This window comes from Hakea prostrata, chromosome 2 (genome assembly GCF_041222555.1).
Source record: "Hakea prostrata isolate BN-2017 chromosome 2, UWA_Hpros_2, whole genome shotgun sequence".
Taxonomy (NCBI): domain Eukaryota; kingdom Viridiplantae; phylum Streptophyta; class Magnoliopsida; order Proteales; family Proteaceae; genus Hakea; species Hakea prostrata.
In genome coordinates this window covers 11430276-11442488 of record NC_142601.1, presented here as the reverse complement: position 1 = coordinate 11442488, position 12213 = coordinate 11430276, and the positions used below count along the sequence as shown (strand labels likewise).

Genomic DNA, 12213 nt, shown 5'->3' with positions numbered 1-12213 from the left:
AAGTCACGTATATAGTTAGATTCAAAATACTCAATGAAGCTCATATATTATTTACATTCCTAGAGGTATAGAAAAGTCCCATATTTTAATGAGTTTAGCTTTTAAAAGTAGGATTTCATTGTCACAATTATTATAATTTCTTTTTCTTAAAGATTGCTTTATCCAACATCAACCTGTTTGTTTACATTCTTTCTAACCCTATTGAATTTACCTCTTCCACACAGTAAGGATATCAAAAGTTAACATAAGACTAAACAAGATAATGATTATTAGAGCCATAATTAAAACCTATCATTTAAAATCAAACATGATTGATTTTGGTTTTGACTATCGGAATCTGTCATTTTTTTCCACAGTGAGAAAATCCCAGACTCCAAATTCATGATTTTGGTTTTGCTATTTCTGTTTCACTGTCCTGTTTCAGCCACAGCTGCTTTTGTCACTCCACAAGCTTTAGCTGAAGACAGCAAATAATGGCCATCCACATCCCTGAAAACCCCTCTACAAATCACTAGCCGTAATCCTTACTCGGCCTGTTGAGGTGCTTGAGTTATATTTGTGTGTTAATATAGGACTTCGGATTAGTTACGATCAAACAGTTTGGTGAGTTTGTTTAAAGTCCTTTGGTTATAAACTCAGTAAATTCAGTTACCTAAAAGTACTAGCGGAAGCAAAGGTCTGGATATTCCAAATTATATAGTTAGGGTCTAATGGTTTAGGCAACCTTGTGCTTAAAACTCTAAAATTAACCTTCCAATGGATCAAGGATATGTCATCCTTGGATTGGGATCTTCCTAAGGAGTTTTAGACAGTCTGCTGCAACCCTATTGGACATGGTTGACGTACTTTGAGTGTTACCACTGTTACCTCCAAAAACCCTTCTTAGATAGTTCCTCTTAGATGTGCCATAACAGACTAAAAACAATAGGGACCCCATAGGTTACACTAACAAAATACCCACACCTTGCTGCTACAGGAGCTTTAGGAACATGCATCGATGAATAAATGATCAGGGTCAGCATTCTCCAACCCACATTGTTGTTGGTAAAGACTTGGAATCTGTAATAGAATTTTGTTACTGAATTCCATTGATGCTTGTGTTGATTTTGATTTCAAATCCATGGAATCAAAACCATAGAATGGTAATTCAATGATAAGGGAGAATGCTACACAGACATCTAAAGCCTGCATGCGTTGGAATTTCTACCTGTCCATGAAAGCAATGGGGTTATTGTACCAGAGAAAAATTTACTCAACGTGTAAGGGTGTAACATCCGCTAGATTTTCTCTCTCCTCCACCCTCAGATGCTTCCACTTGATTGAATGAATGGATAAGGGATACTCATTGAGTGATTCCTGCTCGCATAGCTTTTAAAAGGATAAGAAACAAACACCTCAAAAAATAACTTCTTAGATAGGAAAAATGTGAAAGTACCAAAGTATTTACAGCTACTTAACTCTTGAATGGTCACAAGGCTCAATGCAACTGTCTACTCAACCACAATTGTGTGCCATGACTGAACCACAAGCGCTTCACTTGCTTGAGTTCTTCAGCCTTTGGTGGGTGGAAACATTTATCTATCAATGCTCTTAAATGTGCGGAAGGTGACCACTTCATCGGTTGAGTTTGCAGGGCGTTAGCTCAAAACCTTGAACCTTCAGGAGGAGTCCCACGTCAGTTTGTGACTTCACAATCTGTCCAGAAAACCATTCGTTCTATATATATATTAAAAACAAAACGAGTCTCTAATTGAACAGAGAGAGATTTTTACAGCAGTGAAACTAGTTTAAAGTTCAAAGGAGCAATAAGAAACTGAAAATTTCAGTCTCCCAATTTCAACCATTTAGAATAAAGCAGCCACATTCACAATTTGAGCGTGAAAATAATTTCCTAAAGCAGAAAACTATCAAAATCGGCCAAATTTATTATATCAGATGAAGTACCTATTTCATCGGCTGGGATTTGACCATGATCTAAGCCCAGGCCCAACTCACCAAAACATTGTAAGGGCTCAGGCAGGTGACAATCCAAGAATAGCACATGACAGTGCAGCATAACCTAATCCCAACCCACAAAGAAAGCAGTGTTTGTAAGTAAGACATGGGGCTTCCTTTTGGTTGTGGGCTAGGATAGTCACCTTTCTTGTCTTTATAAGACTGAATTGGAAAGTGTTGATTGCTGCAGAGCTGACTATCTATAGGAATTCAACAAGGTCAGCTTTAGAAGACCCAAACTCCATCGAGTCCCTTAAGCAAGGGCCAGCCCTGGCCATTAATCCAGGCCAAAATTATCCGGCCAGGATGACAATAATTTGCCCTAAATTTGGAGAGTGGTGAAGGAGATGAAGGGGTTGAGCTAGGCGGGGGAAGGGATGTCCAGGGGCTCGGCCAGGCTAGGGTGAGGAAAAGAAAGAAAGCACAAGAAAGAAGAGGAAGAATGAGAAATCAGAACAAAGAAGAATAAGAAATGCAAAAGAAAAAGAAGACAGGGCAGGCTAGGCTGGGCTTAGCCCAAGGTCTCAAGCCCTTACTCATGGTCAAAAAATATCAACCATCACCAGCCTTCAGCACCAGGTATCTCAGGCTTCTCAGCCCATGCCATGTTTGAGCCAAGAGCAGCTCGGGGCATCAAGTTTGGCACCCCTAGCTAGGAAAGTCCAATAGTACAAGGTAATTAAATATGGATATCGGAATGAGAAGTAGCACACTTCAATTGATAAGAAAACATTGAACAATGTGGAGTTCACTAATTTTCCTCTAATAGCAAAGTTAGCTATTTTTCTTTTTATGGTGTTCTTCTCTGCCCTCATTGTATATATTATTGGCAGTGGCTGCCCCATTAAGCATATCATGTTAGAAACCCTAAGGTTGCATTTGTTTGTTGGAATAAAGGTGGGGTGGGAAAAATTTTGAAAAAGCAAACTTTTCCATTAAATCCGAATAATGTGGTTTGTTTGGTTGATGGGGGTGGGAAAGTTGGAAACAAGCTTCCTTAATTTAAGGAAGATTGTCTGGTGAGGTGGCATGCTAACTTTCCCACCCCATGCCTCTTCAAAACCCCACAAAATATATGGGATTTTGTGAAGAAGTGTGGAAAATCAAAAAGTGGGACCCACATTTAACACTTTTCCATAAAATCCCTTCATTTCCTTTCTTTCTCCCTCACCCCATTACACATGGGGCCCATATGTTTTCTTTTCCGCACCCCACCTTTGCAAACAAACACAGCTTGAGTGAATAAAGAAGAGGATAAAACCAGGACTATATCGATCATGTTGTGCAGGGAAGCATACGAGAAGGCACTTCAGTCATGGATTCAAGTACCCCAATACCAAATGCTGTCCAATCATGGCATGCTTATTGATCTCCATGAGATGTATTCTGTAGTTTTCTTTCATTCGGATTAGAGCATTACCTAAAAAAGGAGGGTTCAATAGAATTCAAGATATGGCTACTGATGTAATTGAACATGCACGGAACCTAGACGTAAATCCAGGCTGAGAAAAACCTAGTGCAAACCTAAGTTTTGGGCTTGGAGTTTTATGTAAGGGTAATTTTCAATTGAACCCCTTGAGGTTTGATCCAAGTCATTTTTTGTCCAAAAAACATCTTGCATTTGTCTCCCCGTGGTATTCAATAAAACCAACAAAGAACCCATCATCATTTTTATGACCAAAATACTCATATTCCCTAGATTTTTATTTTGTAGCCATCAAGATTATTCCACGTAAACCCAATTAAATCCAACAATGTATATTAAAAAGGTAGGGGTGTACTCGTAATTCTTAGTTTCTTATTTTACATTCAAGGCTTTTTAATATTTTAAATTTACAATATCATACCCTTCATCGAAACAACCTCCCAGCAAAAACTGTTGGGGTAAGACTGCGTAGGAAAACTGCTCCCCAGACTCTGCTTGTGCAGAAACCTTTGGCACCAGGTTCACCCTCATATCACCCTTACAATTGTTTCAGTTGAAAACATAGACTGATGTTTTCTAATTAGAATAGGATTATGTTTCCTAATAAGTCTAGAGTTTTATTTCTTTTTGTTTTATATTTACTTTTCCTACTTAGTATAGGACTTAACTAGGTTGTAACTATAAATACCCTATTGGGGTCTTGTAAATAATATACTTTTAGAGGAGCAATTCCTCACATTACAACATGGTATTAGAGCAAGGTTTTGTTTTCATCCTACGGAGGTGTTGTAAAAAAAAATTTTGAAGTCGTTATTCACATGTTTGTTTTCTTTTCAGGTATTGGAAATGTATATTGGATGACTAAGTGCATGTCTAGGAAAACTTTGTCTAAGGAGTCTGGTATTTAAGCGGACCGGTTGTGTCCCTCCAAGTCTTTCCTGAAACTTTCCTAGTGTACTTTATTTCAACAATATACCAATTGGAGGTAACCTGAGGAAATACTTTTCACGTGAATTAGTAGAAGTTATTCTATAGTCAACAACAGTTCATGATAGAAGCAATGGCAGTTTTTTGCAAATTTGAATAGTTACAGGTACTATTTCGTAATTTTGAAAATATTTCAAGGACTTTTTCGTAATTCTAAAAAAGTTCAGGGATTTTTTTTGCAATTTACAATCATTTCAAGGACTTTTTCGTAATTTTGAAAAAATTCAAGGACTTTTTGTAATTTTCAACAATTTTAAGGACTTTTGTAATTTCGAAAAAGTATAGGGACTTTTCTGCGCTTTTTAACAATTTCAGGGACTTTTTCATAATTTTGAAAAAGTTCAGGGGGTTATTTGTAGGCTTGTAAACGGTTCGGATTCGGCTCGGATACACCCCTATCCGAATTCGAATCCGATAAGAAAATCGTCCATCCGAATTCGATCCGATAACCGACGGATATTTTTAAAGGGTATCCGAATTCGAATCCGATAATTTATCGGATATCCAATTATCCTCCGATTTGCGAAAATATCCGATTACTGATTACCATTTTCTGAGTTCCGGTGACTGCGAGCTGAAGAACCTGAGTTTAGGTGAAGAGGTGAAGATCGTCAGATTTTATTCAAAGACAAACAGAGCTACGTTCTTACCGGCGGTAAGAAGCACAAGAAACCAACGAAACAGAAGAACAATAAGGGTCTGATGAAGAATCACCGATATACTTACCCGAGTATATACTTTAACGCTCTAGAAAACCCTTACAGCTTGTGGAACTCAGATTTAAAGTTTAAACCATGAGAGATCCACTCTCAAGCAGATCCGGTGTTTTGCATTTCAGAGAAAAGCCTTCATCTAGGAATCGTGGGCGATGGAGTCTCAAATAAGGCCTTCCACTGCCGCTAGTTGCTGCTACTTGCTGGTTGCTGGTTGCTGTTGCTTATTGCTACTTGCAGACTGCCGCTGGTTGATGGAAACATTTTAGGGTTTCTCTGTTTCCGTTGTTCGCAAACTCAAAAGAATGAAGGAGAAGAACAAGGAGACTTCATCCCGCATCTAGTTAAACAGTGTGTAAAAACGTTTCCAAGAAAAATGGTTATTTTAAAACTTCTTAAAATAAAACCGACAAACCCATGTTGATGCGTGTGTGTGAAGTAATGAAGTTTGCCATGTGATGCGTGTGTGTGAAGTTTGCCATTATCTAAAAATATTAATTCTTTAAACTTAATCTGGATGATGTGACAAGTGACAACTGATTATTTAAAAATCCACAAAATGCGCAAAAGTGATAGAAACGCTCCGAATAGTCAAAATCACGTCTGTTAATTAATCTTATTAAAAATTATATATATATTTTAAACGGATAAAATACTATCCGGATAATATCCGATCCGTTTAGTAAATATCCAAATCCGAATCCGTTTGCTTGTCGGACGGATACGGATACTTTCCGGTAAGAAAAAATTCGGATTCGGACGCTCTTAAACGAATACGAATGCGAATACGGAGGCGGATTTCGGTTATCCATTTACAGGTCTAGTTATTTGTAAGAATGATTTCTCCTTACGATGATGGGTGATCCCATATCTCCTTTATCTGGTACATCTGAAGAGTCTCCCATGTCTTCCATTCATAGGGATCGTGAGTTTTCTCCGCTTTAGATAACCACTGTGAAACTGAATGGGACAAATTATCTTAGATGGTCTTGCTTAGTTTCCCTTGCTATTGGTGCTCGTGGTCTTACTGGCCATCTTGATGGGACTTCTACAAAACCTACCACACTTGGTCTGCAACTTTCCAAGTGGTATACAGATGAATGCTTGGTCATGGGTTTTCTCATCAACTCCATTGAATTAGCATAGCAAAGAGCTATCTCCTCCTTTCTGATGCGGCAACTATTTGGAAAGTTACTAAGGATACATACTCCAAAGTTGGCAATGATGCACAGTGCTTTGAAATTAGACAAAAAATCAATCAATTACAGTAGAAGGACCTTACTCTTTCTCAGTAGTATAACACTCTTCGGGATATTACCAGACTTTAGATTTCTATGGGAAGTTTACACCGAAAAATGTTGAAGATGTTATTGCCTATCAACAATGGGAAGATAAACAAAGATGATTTTTTGGCAGGATTGAATATAGAATTTGATCAAATTCGCGCACAGATCATTTCTAAAGAGCCTTTCCCTTCTCTGGCTCAAGCCTATGCCATGGTAGATACTGAGGATAGTCGAAGGACAACTATGGTACACACTCAAACATCGGATAAATCTGCATTGGTGGCTGGTTATGGCAATAATAAAATCTAGTTCTAGTAATTTTCGCCCTCCAGTAAAGTGCGAGTATAGTGGAAAATAGCGCAATACAAAGGACAAATGTTAAAAGTTGCATGGACGTCCAACAAATTTCCATGGAGGAGGTAGAAATGGAATCAAGGACAACAATCAAACATCTGCAAATCAAGCCAATTCTGACACCCTGAGTACTCTAACACCTCTTTCCTCAGATGAGCTCCAGCACCTTCGCTAGTTGATGTCCAAACTTGACTCATCTTCTCCAGTACCGACTTCCAGTACGAGTATAGCCTCTGTCATTGTTCCCTCTGTGATCCACAATCCCCCACAGGTATTTTTGGTTGTCACAATGTCAATTTGACTTATCCCTCCTGGGTAATCGACTCTGGGGCAACCGACCATATGACAGGCTCATCTACTTTGTTTCATACTTATTCATCTGTCCCTATTGCTCAGGATGTTCGAACGGCTAATGGGTCTCTCTCCCCTATCTCTGGGAAAGGATCTATTACTCGTTCGCCTTCACTTACCTTATCTAATGTCATGCATGTTCCTAAGTTTTTGGCTAATCTTCCATCTATTAGTAGCCTTACTTGTGATATGAACTGCAAAATCACTTTCTTTCCTTCTCATTGTGTTTCAGGACCTGGAAACGGGGCTTACGATTGGCAGTGGTAAACAGAAAGGGGGTTCTACTTAATGGATGGGTCCCCATCAGCTCTTTCTACAGTCTCTAGTTCCACCTATCCTACACTTTTTACCTTATTACAGTGGCATTATCATCTTGGCCACGTTCCTTTACCTATTTTGTCAAATTATTTCCTGATCTGATTAAAAGGTGTAATTTGAATGATTTTTATTGTGAGGCATGTATTTTGGCCAAACAAACCAAGCATGTTTACCCTATTTCAGATAATCGTAGTAAAATTCATTTTTCAGTCATTCACTATGATGTGTGGGGTCCTTCTCGGACCGTGTCTGTATCTAGTCAAAGATGGTTTGTTACATTTATTGATTGTTGTACTAGGATCACATGGGTTTACTTACTTCACCAAAAAAGTGACGTTTTCTCGTGCTTTCAAAATTTTCATAATATAATTAGTACTCAGTTTGGGGCGACAGTCAAAATTCTTCGTACGGATAACGGAACTGAGTACTTGGGCAGTGCATTCCCTTCCTACTTAGCAAACCATGGCATCATACACCAAACTAGTTGCGTCGACACTCCACCTCAAAATGGGGTTGCCGAACGCAAAAATAGACATTTACTTGAGGTAACACATTCCCTCGTGTTTTCTATGAATGTGCCTCTTCGGTTTTGGGGTGAAGCCGTTCTTACTGCAGTATATCTAATTAACCGAATGCCTTCCTAAGTCTAAGACCAACGTTGTGCCCTTGAGGTTCTTATAGGGACAGCAGCCTTTACAGTCTCACCTAAGGTTTTTGGATGTGTTGCCTTTGTCCATAACCATCATGTTCATGGAAAGTTAGATTCTCATGGGTTAAAGTGCATTTTCTTGGGTTATCCTCCTACACAGAAGGGGTATAAATGTTATCATCCTAGTTCCCGTCGTTTTTTCTTCTCTTTAGATGTTGTGTTCCATGAACAAATTTCTTATTTTTCCCCTACACCTCTTCAGGGGGAGAGTTTAGTGAAGAGGTTCCAGTGTTGATTCCTCATTTCGATATTTCTCCTGAGATTTCTGCAGATGATCCTCCTTTGGAAGATGGAATGACCGAACATGAATAGCTGGTGGATGATATATAGGGGGAGACTAGACCTCTAAAGACCTATAAAAAAAAAGCAACAAGTGACCCCTTCTGAACCAAGCCAGTCAAAAGCTTTGGTTCCTCGCCCTGAACAATCTATTCCTCCAGGAGGCATTATCTCACTCAAACTGGAAAGAAGCTATGGATGAGGAAATGCAAGCTTTGGAAAAAAAGAAAAAAAAAACGTGGGACTTGGTGACTTTGCCCATAGGAAAGCAAACTGTTGGGTGCAAATGGGTGTTTGTGATCAAGTACAAGGTAGATGGGACTGTTGAAAGGTACAAGGCAAGATTGGTGGCCAAAGGTTTCACTTAAACTTCTGGCGTTGACTACCAGGAGACATTTGCCCATGTTGCCAAGATGAACACAGTTCGTACTATTATTTCATGTGCAATTAATAAAGGGTGGAGTTTACAACAATTAGATGTGAAGAATGCCTTTTTGCATGGAGAACTCCAAGAAGAGGTATATATGGATATAACACCTGGGTATTCTACTACAGAGACTTATAAGAAAGTGTGCAAGTTAAAGAGGGCTTTATATGGGTTGAAAAAATCTCCAAGAGCGTGGTTTGGAAGGTTCCAGAAGGCAATGATATCTAATGGCTATAAGTAGAGCAATGCAGACCACACTTTGTTTATTAAAAGAGATGGTTGCCACACTGCTATACTTTTAGTATATGTGGATCATATTGTGATCACAGGCAGTAGTGAGGATGAATTTCAGCATTAAAGACTTTTTTGAGAACTGAATTTGAGATCAAAGATATGGGAAAACTAAGATATTTCCTACGTTTAGAGTTGGCATATTCTACTAGCGGTGTATCTCTATCCCAGAGGAAGTATACATTGGATCTTCTTAAGGAAACTGGAATGCTAGGATGTAAGTCTGCTGAGACTCCTATTGAGCCTAACCTACACTTGAAGGCAAAGGAAGGAGAACCAGTTGACAAGATAAGGTATCAAAAATTAGTGGAAAAGTTTATCTATCTATCTCACACTAGACCTGACATCACATTTGCAGTTAGTCTTGTTAGCCAGTATATGCATGATCCATATTCCTCACATTTGGATGCAGTATATCGAATCTTGAGATACTTGAAGACTACTCCAGGAAAAAGAATTTTAATTTCAGCTCATGAACATTTGAAGATTAAGGCACATACAGATGCAGACTGGGCAGGATGTCCAAATGATAGGAGGTCTACCTCTGGGTATTGTGTATATGTGGGAGGTAACCTTGTGACTTGGAGAAGCAAGAAACATGTTGTGGTTGCGCGGTCCAGTGCCAAGGCCGAGTTTAGGGCAATTGCTCAAGGCATTTGTGAGGTACTATGGCATAAAAGGGCTGCTTCAAGAGATTGGGACAAATTTGGAGGTTCCTATATAGTTATACTCAGATAGTAAGTCAGCAATCAGCATAGCTCATAACCCAGTACAGCATGATAAGACTAAGCATGTGGAGATTGACAAACATTTCATCAAAGAGAAGGTTGAGGCTGGGCTGATCCATATCACCTTTGTTACTTCAAACGAGCAACAGTCTGAAAGAGCTTAAGCACGAAGATATTCAATTACATTATGAGCAAGTTAGGCATGATAAATATCTATGCTCAAACTTGAGGGGGAGTGTTGAAAACATGGACTGAGGTTTTCTAATTAGAATAGGATTATGTTGCCTAATAAGTCTAGAGTTTTATTTCTATTTGTTTTATATTTCCTTTTCCTACCTAGTATAGGACTTAACTAGGTTGTAACTATAAATACCCTATTGAAGTCTTGTGAATAATATACTTTTAGAGGAGCAATTCCTTACATTACAACAGTTTCTAACATTTAGATTTGAGATTTAGAGGTACACAAATGAAAGCTAAGCACTATTATCCACAAGGGGGAAAAAAGAGAATATTCTCACCATATGAAAATAGAGGTCTCCAACTCGCAATTGTAATCCTGCTAAAATCTCAAAGAATGAGGAAAGCGCCCCCCCCCCTGGCGGGGTTGTAAGATTTCGGAATTGAAAAAACCACCTCAATCTCCAAGACCTAAATTATGTTTGTTAGTTGTGATTGTCCCTTTATTTAGTAACGTGAATGTAGCAGAAAACCACAGCGAAGGTCATAGTGACAAGGCCTCCAACGATGACGCCACCGTGGGTGATGGAATCACCCTTGGAATGATGCTTCCCCAAGCCATTTGATATCGGGGGTTGTGCTTGGTCTGAAACTTGCTGCTCTCTTCTGGCGTTGAAGTTGAAGCAGGTGGTTCTGAGATTCACTAATAACCTTGGATGGCTTTGTCAGCTCTTCTTTGCTGCTCTTCTGATTTATAGTATTTGAAGTCTACAATATCCGACGGTGTATTGTAAGTTTAATCAAGTTTAAGCAAGGTATGGTATTGTAAATTTAAATACCAAGAACCCTTGAACATAAAATAAGAAACTAAGAATTACAAGTAACACCACAACTTTTTAATATGCATCATCGGATTTAATTTGGTTTACACGGCTGGTCAATCTTGATGGTTGCAAATCAAAATTCAGGACATAATGGTATTTTGGCCATACAAATGATGGTGTGTCCCTAGTTGGTTTTTTGGGATACCACAAGGAGGCAAACGTAAGATGTCCTTTCTTTTGGACTAAACATGACTTAGATCAAACATCAGAGGGTCCAAATGAAATTTACCCTTTATTTAATTATTTGGGTTAATCGTGTATTTTAATATTAATTTAATCCTTCAGTTAACTATCATAGTAGTAGAAAATCAAATCAATTATTAATTATGTTTGCTAATTAGAGTTAGGGATAGTGAGTCTTTTCATACACACGTAATCTATTGGCCAGATTTTAGTCTTCTTCCTTGGCAGAGGAACAAACAACCAATTGGGACTGCATCTCTCTTCACCAGACCATAGTCCGACAAGTTGTGCATCCATCATAATGCAACCCAACCAGGTTTCAAGACCTAAGATGAGTCATGGGTCTAGAAGGATTTTAGCAAATATATTCCTTTGGGAAATAATGCCTTTGTTTATTTTACCTATTTATTTTAGAATTTAGATTTGAAAGATATTTAGTTTCTAATTACTTTTAGTTTCTTAGTTTGGACTGGTTTCCTAGAAAGAGAATTACTCTTAATTTAAAGTCTCTTAATTTTGTTTATAAATATGATGTAATTCCACTATGGTGTAACGTATATCCCCCCTATTCTGGTCGTGGAATAAAGGAAATAAATCAAAAAATGGATTTTTGTTCAAGAATGAAATCTTATTGGAACTGTCCATATCTGGCTCATCCTTCATAATCATATCACAACCCGGATTTGATGAAATAGGATGAATTGAGACAGTATTTTGTAAATACGTAGTTGTCTTGAATATATCAACCATTTCTTTATTTTCTGATCGCCTGGAAGGGACAAAAGAAACATCTTGTTCTTTCTTCAACAATTTATGATCTCTAGTGGACCTCTCAATAAGATTCGAACCCAGATGAAGTTATGGCCATCTGTCAGAGAAAAAAGACCGAATTGATCTTGTAGGATTCCCAAAAAGATGATTATTCATCTGCTTCTCACGTCCGTGAATACCTAGTACATTGAGGAATATCCATAAAGGCATTTTGGGAATTGGTCTAATTCTATCTCTATTCGTTCTGTTTGAAGAAAGGAAGGATCCCGAAGAATCGATACTTCTTTTAGTTGTTGAATCACTCTTTGATTGATCAACGTGTGATATTCCG

The 12213-nt window shown here is 38.3% G+C and overlaps 1 protein-coding gene across 3 annotated transcripts in view; it reads right to left on the bottom strand.

Annotated features, from left to right (window-relative positions):
* Positions 1-486: 486 nt before the first annotated feature.
* LOC149023729 (uncharacterized) overlaps positions 487-12213 on the bottom strand; it is a 55303-nt gene continuing 43576 nt past the window's right edge. For 2 of the 3 annotated variants that reach the window (XM_089144229.1, XM_089144230.1), the window contains exon 7: positions 487-1695. The gene's annotated coding sequence lies outside the window, so the exon portion shown is untranslated. The remainder of the gene's footprint in view (positions 1696-12213) is intronic. The other variant, XM_089144231.1, reaches the window with a different exon arrangement.